Genomic DNA, 11,184 nt, shown 5'->3' with positions numbered 1-11,184 from the left:
ATCCGGTGTAAAGTATTAGATTCTCTTTACTTTGGCTGCGCCGAGTGAGTTTCTTTGGCTCGAGTGAAATTTCCCGTGGCACCGGGCCAAAGGCGTCGGTCAAAATTACCAAGAATCGCTCTGGCGATATTCCATGGAAATGATAACCGCTACATCTTTTTTCGTGAGCTTATACTCATCTTCCCGGTGGGTGTTGGGGGGGGGGGGGGCTGACACTGTCGTCTTCATGCAAAGAAATACTCAAATCTACAGGAGAACAGAGGACGAGAGAAGAAGAAAAAACACAAACACACACACACACACACACACACACAATTCAGTTCGGGCTTAATTGTGAGTCTGATTTGAATGAGAAAGCAGCGTAATAACAAAAGGGGGCCATCCGAGGCAGAGGAGGGACAAGGTTTTTACCTTTAACAAGCGCTGCGCTAAAACAACTCTGAACCTGAAGAGGTGTGCTCTGAAAGGCTTGTATAAAGCTCTTTGCAAGTGTCTGCTTATTAGTGTGTGTATGTGTTAGCAGTTGTACATGTGTTTGTATGTGTGCAGGCCACACACACACACACACACACACACACACACACACACACACACACACACACACACACACACACACACACACACACACACACACACTGATTTATTCCAAGCACAGGGCAGGTAAATTGAAGCAGGCCTTTCAGGTTGGTTTTCAGCTCCAGGTCTAATGAGAGCAGCGTTTCCCGTCCCTCCAAACAATGCGCTCCTGTCTCTTAAGAGCCCTTCCACCCGCCTGCAGCCCGAGCCACTCTACATTAGATCTGTGGCCTGCAGCAGCCACTACAGTGAAAGGCCTCAGGCTCCGAAATGGCTGTTTGATTCTCTCCCTGCTTTGCCTCTAAATGAATGATTTATTGGCTGTCAATGAGGAGGCCAAGCGTAATGGACAAAAGCAGCACTGCAGAGCCCCAGTCAAGAGGATGTTGTTGCGGATGTTCTCTTTGAGGATCTCCCTGCCTCTGTCTGAAACTGTAATGAAGAGTAAACATCCTCGCTTGTGCCGGACCAAAGATAGTTGGGCCGCATTAGAAATCGTATATGTTGACATCTTGCAACCTTTGGCCCCTAATGGAAAGATATTTCATTTTTAAAAACCTAATTCACAGTTGGTTGAGGGAATGGCACGCATTGTCACAATATTTGTGGGCGCGTTGCTCTTATATTTAGTGGCGGTCATGTAAATTAAAATGGTGAAAATGAGCCGGATTTCTGAGCCACAGATGCACGACAACGGAGGCCATCAGACTCGCCGATTCCTTCTGGTAGCACGCGACTTCAATCAATTAACGGCGCTGAGTCACCCGCCGCACTGGAGTGGACGCAGGCGGCCACGGAGACGTGTTATTTAAAAAAATCCCCCCTTGCTTTTGTTCCCGTAAAAGGGGGACATTAACACCCGCTCGTCCTTTGGCCTCTGCTTGTCATCCAAACGGCTAATTTCTCCAGATCCCTGCTAATCCCCCCAGGAGGGACAGCGGGGCTCGGGGGCCCGGCCGGGGGGGGACGAGGGGCCCTCAGAGGCCCGGCGGCTACAATAGAGAGTCGCCGGGTGCTTTTAGAATTGACGTTCTAAAACGCGCCTTTGTTTGCATCGTGCTCCCCGGCGTCCCGCCTTTCAGCGGTTCTAATGATAAGTGACAGCCCATTAATTGAAGCTCTTTAGGAAGCCATCATCAGACACACGCGTGATCCGTCTCCACTGGGACCAGTAGAAGAGTTTCGCAGGATGGTCGATGGGGTTGGGTTGCTAATCAGATTGATTTTATTGGTGCTTGTAAATCGCTGGTTTAAAAAAAAAAGGAAAAACAAAGGATGAGGAAATTATTAGCTTGAAAATATTTTTTATTTCTCTTTAGTCCAATTACCTTTTGAGTGATATGGGTTCAATTAAAATGTCATGTCTGCGGTTGAAAAGAGAAAGATAAAAAGAACTGATTGTCACAAATGTAGGAGGATTTATAGGAATGCTACACTATAGTTTACATTTGTCTTTTGTGCTTTTATCATTTATGTTGTTCTTTAACAATAGAAGATGCAATAAAAGCACAAAGTAATGTGTTGTTCCAATATATGTTACACACCTTACAAGAGACAGAAGGGATTGAGAATCTAGATGTAAATACTCATTTATTCTGGTCTCCATAAAACAGAACTATCTCTTGTTTCACAACCTTTACTCCAAACATAATATATATCATGTTCATAAAGCACAGTGTGGCGCCATAAACTGTTTTTATTTTTGTTTTCAGCGTGTGCTTCCACTTCTCAACGTGACATTCTCCGGCACAAACAAACAGGAGTGTTTCAGCCGGTGGCCGACTATAATTAGAAGATTGCTTCCACTGCCGATGTACAGATGATAAAAACAATAATCATATGGGTTTACTGAGCTCTCAATAGGAGGATAAGTGGAGGAATATTACAGTGCAAATGTCCATATAAGTGTCATGATATAAATATGATATAAATAAACACACAACAGGCGCAGGGGATTATTATCACCTAGATTGGGAAGGAACACAAGAGTGAATACATATTGTATTTGTAAATATTGTACAGTATATATATATGTCAACTGATTGTTTGTGGGTCTGTTAGATGTTGTAAAGCGTGAGCGAACTTTTGCAATTGAATGTTGTCAATTTGTGCCTCAATGAACAGAGGAATAAAATAATGAAATGTGTGGAAAAGTTTAACGAAGCAAAATTACCCACTGAATATGTTCTCACAACGGATTTGCATAATTTGTATATATTGGGTTTGGTTGTTTGTCTGTAGTTTTGCTGTAGAAGTAAGGAAGAGACTTTGACATTGAAATAAATGACAAAAAAGATTAGAGAATGTTGGATTTAACTGATATTTTCTGTCTGTATCTACATCCATACTTACGTTATACATTCTTTTGACCTTTTTTATAAAGGACAAAGTGCTTCATAAAGGACACCATCACCTCCCCATAATCTACAAGGTCAAAACAGTCACTGGCCACGATAAATCACCCCAAATAATATCAACCCCCGCACTGAAACCTGCATTGTATTTACTCTATCTCCCCAAGTCCAGTCATGCAGCTACAGTTCATTCCCCTCCAACCAATTTACCATCTGTGCATCTCTCCATCTTCTCCCTAAAACCGGGAAGGAAACAATTGTCGCTGTTTGGGCTTTAGGGGCTAAATGATGTCGCTAATCACCGGCTTTTAGTGGGGCTGATTTATGGAAGGGACATGAATTGTTATAGGCTGACTCGTGTGTGTGTGTGTGTGTGTGTGTGTGTGTGTGTGTGTGTGTGTGTGTGTGTGTGTGTGTGTGTGTGTGTGTGTGTTTGGGTAGGTGTCAGAGAGGCAGCCTGTGGGATAGGCTAAATAGTCCTATTATTTATCGTCTCAGAGCGGCCTCTCTGAACGGAAGAGCGGCTCTCCAAATTGAAATATAGCTGAGTTTACCCTTCTGATTACCGCAGTAGTTTACTCCCAGCGCCCAAGGAGATCATTAAACAATGGCCGCCACTAGCAACTCAGCACCCCATTATGGCCCAGGATAAATGCTCACAGTGTGCCTCACAGGCATCATTCCCCCCCCGCCCCCCCCCCCCCCCTCCCTCCACACACCCAAACCTACATCAGTTGTTCCCTCAACCCAGGCTGGCATCAAAACAGCAATTGTGTCTTGACTGATATTGATTTCCACGAGAGCGATTCATTGTTTTCCAGATGAGAAAAGGCACTCAAAAATCCCAGCTAATGGATAAAGCCATTTTGAAAGTAAACTGCCCAGCTAATGTTGTGACAAGCACTGGTTCAAAATTCTAACAAGATGATTAAAATATGTTAATGGCGTGTGAGCAAACATTGAGCATCCATGAGTGCCTTACTGTCCTTAATATCAACTGAATTAGCTTCATTGCCGATATCGCACTGAGCCACCAAGACAAGATACTTAACATCGAGGCAGCGCTAAAAGTCATTTCATTAAGTTATTGTAAAGCTTTTAGGTGTTTTTATTATTTCTTTTTCTGTGTTTTGTAGCAAACCAAGATATTTGAGCACCCAAAGAGTTAAGAGACGTGAGAGAAATGGCTTATCTGAGAGGGAACCGTGTCTCATTCTATCCCAGCCGTCAGCCGTCACCCAGCATTTCCCACAATGACCTTTGCCGGGCGCGATGGCGGCCGGGGGTTTGCGGGCTGAGTCCTTCACACGCCGCTGCTCTGATTACCGCAACATCTGTAACACAAACAGCAGAGCAGGACAGCCGACCTAACAGCCATGACAATGAAGTGACAGTGTCAGCTCAAGACAAGATGACAATGATGTTTCTGTCTCAGCGTGGTTGATTATGCACCGTACAGTGTGCAGGAGGCTGCTCTGGACGATGCTCTAGGCGTGCATCACGGCAGCTTTTTATGTCACTGGATTAAACCTTGACCTGTGATTACTTCTGTGATTAATGCGCACCACACACACATACACATATACACACAAAAAAACACATTTCTGATGGGTCTGTGGCACAGTCTGGTTTGTGCTGCAACATGTTAGCCCCAGAGATGTCTGAGGCTTTATTAGGAAATTAGTATGTATGTCGGTGCGCGAGTCAGCCAGGACCGGCTGGAGCATCATCCCCAGTAATAATCAACCTTATTCGATAATAGCGGGATAAGAGAAAAATAGGCTTGCATGCTGCAGAAGCTAGAGCTAATATGATGAGCTGGCTCTGGAGAGGCATTTTATTGAACCGTCCGAATGGAAGGCCGAAGGTTTGTAAAAAGAAAAAGCAAAGCCGGTCTTTAAGGTGGCGTAAAAGACACTGCTCGTGAAGTTTACAGTCATCGGCCGCCTGTGAAACTTCATTTGACTGAAAAGCGTGTTGTTTAACAGGCCGTCGTTCAGCGGGTCTCCGTCTCTCCCGTGTAGCCGGCTGTTTTTCGTGGCTGTTGTTGCTGTCTGTCCTAACACATTTACCTTAAGCCATCAGCGCTCATTAAATGCCTGCTGGTGCAGGGAAACAAAAGGCTGCCCGGCGAGCCAATATGCGCCTCTGACACGTCGGCCAATCCCCAGGCGATCCGCAGAGCCTGGCCGCGCCGCGGAATTCTCAAACATATTTTTCTAATTTATGGATGGATAATAAATCAACATTAAGGCCTGGACAACGAGTTATACATCAGAGGGAGATGGCGGCAAACTGGGCCACAATGCAGCAGAGGAGACCGGGCGCACATCTGCACTAAAGTCCCAGTGTGCGAGTGTGTGTCTGTCTGTGTGTCTGTGTGTGTGTGTGTAAATATGTCTGCGACTTCACTGCCAAACTGTGTTTAATTTCAACCTCTAAGTTGGTGGAGAAGCAAACATGTTTAATGTCACTGCTTGGAGGTGGCGAGTATGAATATTATGAATAGGAAATAAGAGCGGTTGGATTTACTACTGGAGGGTTGGTGCTTTAAATGCTTCATAAAATTTAACACTATGAAATATGCGCGCGTTTGCATTTTAATGCCCATGAATTGGCCTTTCACTGATGTGGTAGGTCACTGGTTCTAAACGGGGCCTGTGTGCGGCGGCGCTGCATTTAGGAGTCAGGGCTGAGGAAGGAGAGCACATCCGAGTGCTGATTGATTGACTGTCGCCTCACTGTCTTCATTCTTCTGAGAGTATACGCACGTCAGCAAAACATCAATATTGCAAAACAAATTGAGTTATTGGTCATTTAAAAAAAAAAAAAACAGAAGAAAAAAAACATCACCCCTGTTGTCTCAGTATTGTTTGATGTCAGATCTGTGGGTTCCATTGACCTGTCAGAGAGTATTTATATTCCCAATGACAACGTGAAGCCGGCGGTTAGCGTGACCATGCAGTCTGGGGCCTTTAGGAGGAACTGGGCTTTTATTTAAGCTTACTCCATTTTGTTTATCTTGTGTGGTGGTTTTGTCAGACAGTAATTTCAAAACCCAATTTTACTTTGAACGTGTAAAATTAAAAATGAAACACCCCGTGGTGTCATTGGGAATCTGAATGATTTCATTGGTTTTTACCCAGGAAAATAAATGCAAGTTAAAAATGTGAAATTGTACCAATAAGCTTTAGGGTTTCCCCCTGGATTGTCTTGATTCCTCGTTTGTGCCTGGTGTCTCATATTGATAGATAGATAGATAGATAGATAGATAGATAGATAGATAGATACATACATACATACATACATACATACATACATACATACATACATACATACATACATGCATGCATGCATGCATGCATACATACATACATATTTTCTTTAAGCAAAGAAGAGAAAGAGAGTGTAGGCAGTTTGAAAATGTAAAATACATATCTAATTTATTTATTTATCGAGCAGAATATTGTTCCTGTAACTTGCAGCTTTTGAGCTGAAGCATTTCAGCACAACTGGGGATCAGGAAGCTTTTATTTTCATTGTATGTTGTGATAATCTACGGTTTCACTCGCATGTCTTTCCTCTTCTGCTTTCGTTTCCCCGTCACAACTCTGTCGGTGAGTTTGTCTCTCGTCGCTCTCACTCTGCTCTCACTCCGCTGAGCCTCTGATGCATCGTGCAGCTAAGCTGGAGCTCCACTCTAAAATTATCAGACCTAATCATTCATTAACCTCCATTAGACTGATAGGAGGGTAAACCTAACGCCTGATTACATCCTCAGTGTGTGTGTGTGTGTGTGTGTGTCCATGTTCGTGTGTGTGTGTGTGTGTGTCCATGTTCGTGTGTGTGTGTGTGTACACACTGTGTGCATGGGAATGAAAGATGCACCCTATACATTTCTCCACACACTGTGAGCATCTTTATTGTATTGATACACAGTTGTGTGCGTGTGTGTGTGTGTGTGTGTGTGTGTGTGTGTGTGTGTGTGTGTGTGTGTGTGTGTGTGTGTGCGCGCGCATGTGCAGTGGAGAAGGTTTGTCATTCATTAGGAGTGGAGCACAATCGGAGCTAAACTAGCCATGGCGGCCTGACTCATTATAAGCTGAAGGTTTATTTAAAACCTCACACTGCCTCGTTCCCAATCCACTCACCGCCATATGCATACAGTAATTACACAAGTGAGGAGGAGGAGAGGGTTGGTGAGCTGCTGCTGCGGTGTGTGTGTGTGTGTGTGTGCGTGTGTGTGTGTGAGAGAGAGAGTGAGGAGTGGGCATGCGAGCCTGTGCGTATGATTATTTTTCATCCCAGGTTTCGCCTGAGTTCTGCCCCTATAACTGAGGATCTAATCAATCTGCCGGCTATTAAGTTTGTTAATTGATAATGCATACTAATTAGGCCTGGCTCCGTTACCACAGCGACGACGGGAAGGTGATTGTAGGCAGGGGTCCAAATGGACTTTTAAAGCAGGGAGCGTGAGGTGGAAGCCATCGAGCCTGCACACGCACACGCACACACACGTGCTCATGCCACACACACACACACACAAGCAAAAATGTAGGTGGCATTAAAAGACAACCTGACCTCATTAAATTGTGTTGACCTATGATGTCATGCCTCCTCAATGTGACTTATTTAGCAGTATATAAACAGATAGAAGGGCATCTCTAAGTGTTTATTAATACAGTATTTGTAGTACAACATTTCTAACTTCTCCTATGAATACACACTTTATATCATTTCGTATTTTATATGAGGATTTTACTATATTGTCTTTCATGATCTGTCTACACCAGTCAACAAATAAACACGTATATTTACTTACAACTTGGAGTGTACTGTAAATTATATACACCGCTCAATAATGTTAAATTATGGCTGTGGGGATGTTTATGACTACAGCATTTTTTGTATTTCTAACAAGACACCTATTATAAAAGGTTTATAAGTAACTAATGGCTTCATTCAAAGTTAATAAATATTGTAGATGATGGGTGCACTGTCAGAAACGTACTGTGAAATTCACAGTTATTAACTGGCAGCCATTGACAAGTAATTTACTAATAAAAAAAACACAGTAAATAATTGGAGCCATTGACAAGTAACTTACTGTGAAACATGTGTAGAAGAACTTTAGGACGTCCAGTTTGTAAAAAAAACTAATACGTTATTAATATAGTTTAATGGGTTTGACTAAAGGGCGAATTGTATGTGCTTTGTTTCGTTCTTTACTTGAGTATTTCTGTTAAACGTTAACTTTCCCCAGCATCAGATGAATGTATAGCTTTTACTCTACTACAATTATTTTAATTCTTTAAAGTTATTTTACAGATTTAGATTTTACATACAAAACATGAGCTTCAAAATATTATTCAATGTTAAACTACAGCATATCAAATGTAAAATAATAACAACAAAATGCTTCTCACAAATTAGAACACGAACAATAATAATCCAATATTATGATATAGGATATTACCGCTCACAAAGTTATACACAATGAACTTATACTTTTAATAATTTATTATTGAAAAGAAATTTGTATGTCTTTTGATGGATTATTGTTACATTGCAGCATTGCTACATTTTCTTATTACGTAAAAGGTGTAATAATAATGTACATTTTTCATATCAACGTTCTAATAACTGGTTTAATAGAATGTGAGAGTTTCTATCTACAACTAAACATCAGCCAAAGGGGGATTTCCCAACCTGGCAACGCAAAAAAACCTTCTCTTACAAATAGTGTCTGACTGATCTATAAAGCCTTATTAAAGTATTACCTATATGTCATCAGTTACCATAAACCCTCTTGTGAAAGGTGCCCCATAAGGTACAAAAAGCACCCAATGTAGTATAAAAAACATTTTTTAACCACACATTCGGTTAAGATCCCAATAATGGAGAAGTAGAAGGCAACATAATGCAAAAGACCCCAAAAAAATGATTCAATTATTCCGCAGCCTAATGGAACAGAGTTGATCTTAATTGCAAAACAGCAATTTGTGTTGCAATCTAGTACATTACACAACACACCGACTCAAGTAGCAGGTGTGTCTTTTAATCATGCATGTGTGTGTGTGTGTGTGTGTGTGTGTGTGTGTGTGTGTGTGTGTGTGTGTGTGTGTGCTTTGCCTCTGTTTGTCTAGCTCACTGCCTCTCCATTTGTTTTCCCTTTTGTGAATTAGATATAGACGCACACCGAGACGCATGCACGTGCACACAAACCATTCATCACCTGCCCCAGACCCGGACTGATTATCTCTGCGCTTCAAGGTCAAGGAGATGCAGCAGGTAAATGGAAGTATGAGAGGTCAGCGCCATTTGACCCCTCTGTTTCTTCCGTCTTTCTTCTGGATAGATGAATCTGGCGTTGTTGCTTTTTAGGACAGTGATGATAGAGACGTTGCCCGGCTTCGTCTCTGACAGGCTTCGTCAAACATTCCCTCTGACCGTGTCACTTCCTGCTGTCCAACAGGAAGTAGTCCCTCTTAGGCTAACCCATGTTGTCACACAGAATACACCTGTCACTACTCAAACGCCGCAGTCGGGGCTCCATCCGTTTGCCTATTTGAAACCTGCTTGGATGTTACTGCTGGGAGGAGGATATTACCCTCATTAGCTGGTGATGAAGAGCTCAGTAGATGGTCATATCACTGATTTATCCTGCCCGCTTTGTCTGCGTGACTGATGGCGTTGTACACACGGGCCAATCCCTCATCAAACTATCCAGCCTTTGACAGATCGGGCTTCTTTATAAATGAACCAAACATTTCCAGGGAGATTAAACCGCCATTTGCAAAAACACACTTTAATTGAGTCATCTGTGTGTTTTGATTTCCTCTCAGATCTTTTGGGATGGGGGGGGGAGGTGGATGTAGATCTCCATCTGAGCAGACTTTGTGAAACCATGATGTGAAAACACACTTCTGCTCTGCGGTCTTCACCCGTCCCACCAGCCTCTCGTGACTTTTCCTTTGCCTCTTCTTCTTCTTCTTGCTGCCTCTCATCAGCGTCCCTTGCTCTGCGTGTCTCCAAATGTGCATGTGTTGCATGCTCTGTGTGTGTGTGTGTGTTCAGCGTGCACACGGCTGCACACACGCGTGTATTTGTACTCTGCGAGCACTGCATGCGCGCGCGTGTGTGTGTGTGTGGTGTGTGTGTGTGTATAGGGAGGTGGGGGCGAGCAGCCAGCTGGGTTGGAGGGGTAATAAAGAAGGAGAATCAATAGGCCATGCAGTAGAGCCAAGGTGCTGCCATTTATCACACCGCCTCCATGACTTCCATCATTCATCATGCCCAATGAGGCAGCAAATAGGAAAATGACTATTTGTATCAAACACATCTGCACTCATCCACTGAGGTATTTTATTCCCATTAACTCAAAGAGTAGAATACGCCAGTTTCAGCTGCTGCTGTTGTTGTTGCCGCTGTGTGTGTGTGTGTGTGCGTGTGTGTGATTCTATTTGTTCAGGCTTGTAGTTGTAGATTCATTGGGAACACATTCATGGCTGCTGTTGTTTTTTCCCTGGGAAAAAAAAACCCCGGAATGTGTGCTGCGAGCCCTCCAATCCCTGTGTTGATGTGTTTAGCCTCTACACCTCCTCTCTCTCTCTCTCTCTCTCTCTCTCTTGACCTGCTCTCTCCTGTAATCCACATTCCTTCTCGTTTTCAAGTCTTCCTCTTTCTGAACCCAATGGAGTGATGGTGCGAATAATATCTCATGGCTGTAAGGAGCCATTACATTAAGCTCGCCTTTCATTTCTACCTATAAATTAGCCCCGACACTGGTCTGCCCAGGGGTTGAGGTGTATATGTGTGTGTGTGTGTGCGTGTGTGTGTGTGCTTGTGTGTGTGTGCATGTGTGTGTGTGTGCGTGTGTGTGTGTGTAGCCTGTAGGGCTGTGGGCTGTGCAGGGGTGGACTGTGGTCATTATGGTCTAATATCCCATGAAATGGTGAAATTATTATGCAGCCTATTTCACGAGCTGCCCGCGAATATTAAAGAAGGATATTTTGTGTGCCGTCCCTCCCATAAATCAACGTGATTGTGTTTGTTTTTGGCTCCTTTTCTTCCGTCTTCATAAGACCACTCTGGGTTTTCACTGACGGACTCGATCCAGATTTCTCTCTCCACGAGCCAAATGTTCTCATGTTGAGAGAGCAACTGTCTGGTAATGACGTTATATGACTTAAATATCACATATTCAGAGACGACAACCTAGGAAAATGTTCCATATTATACAGAGAGGAAGCTA

The sequence above is a fragment of the Taurulus bubalis genome (genome assembly GCF_910589615.1).
Source record: "Taurulus bubalis genome assembly, chromosome: 8".
Taxonomy (NCBI): Eukaryota; Metazoa; Chordata; class Actinopteri; order Perciformes; family Cottidae; genus Taurulus; species Taurulus bubalis.
This window is presented reverse-complemented; position numbering follows the sequence as displayed.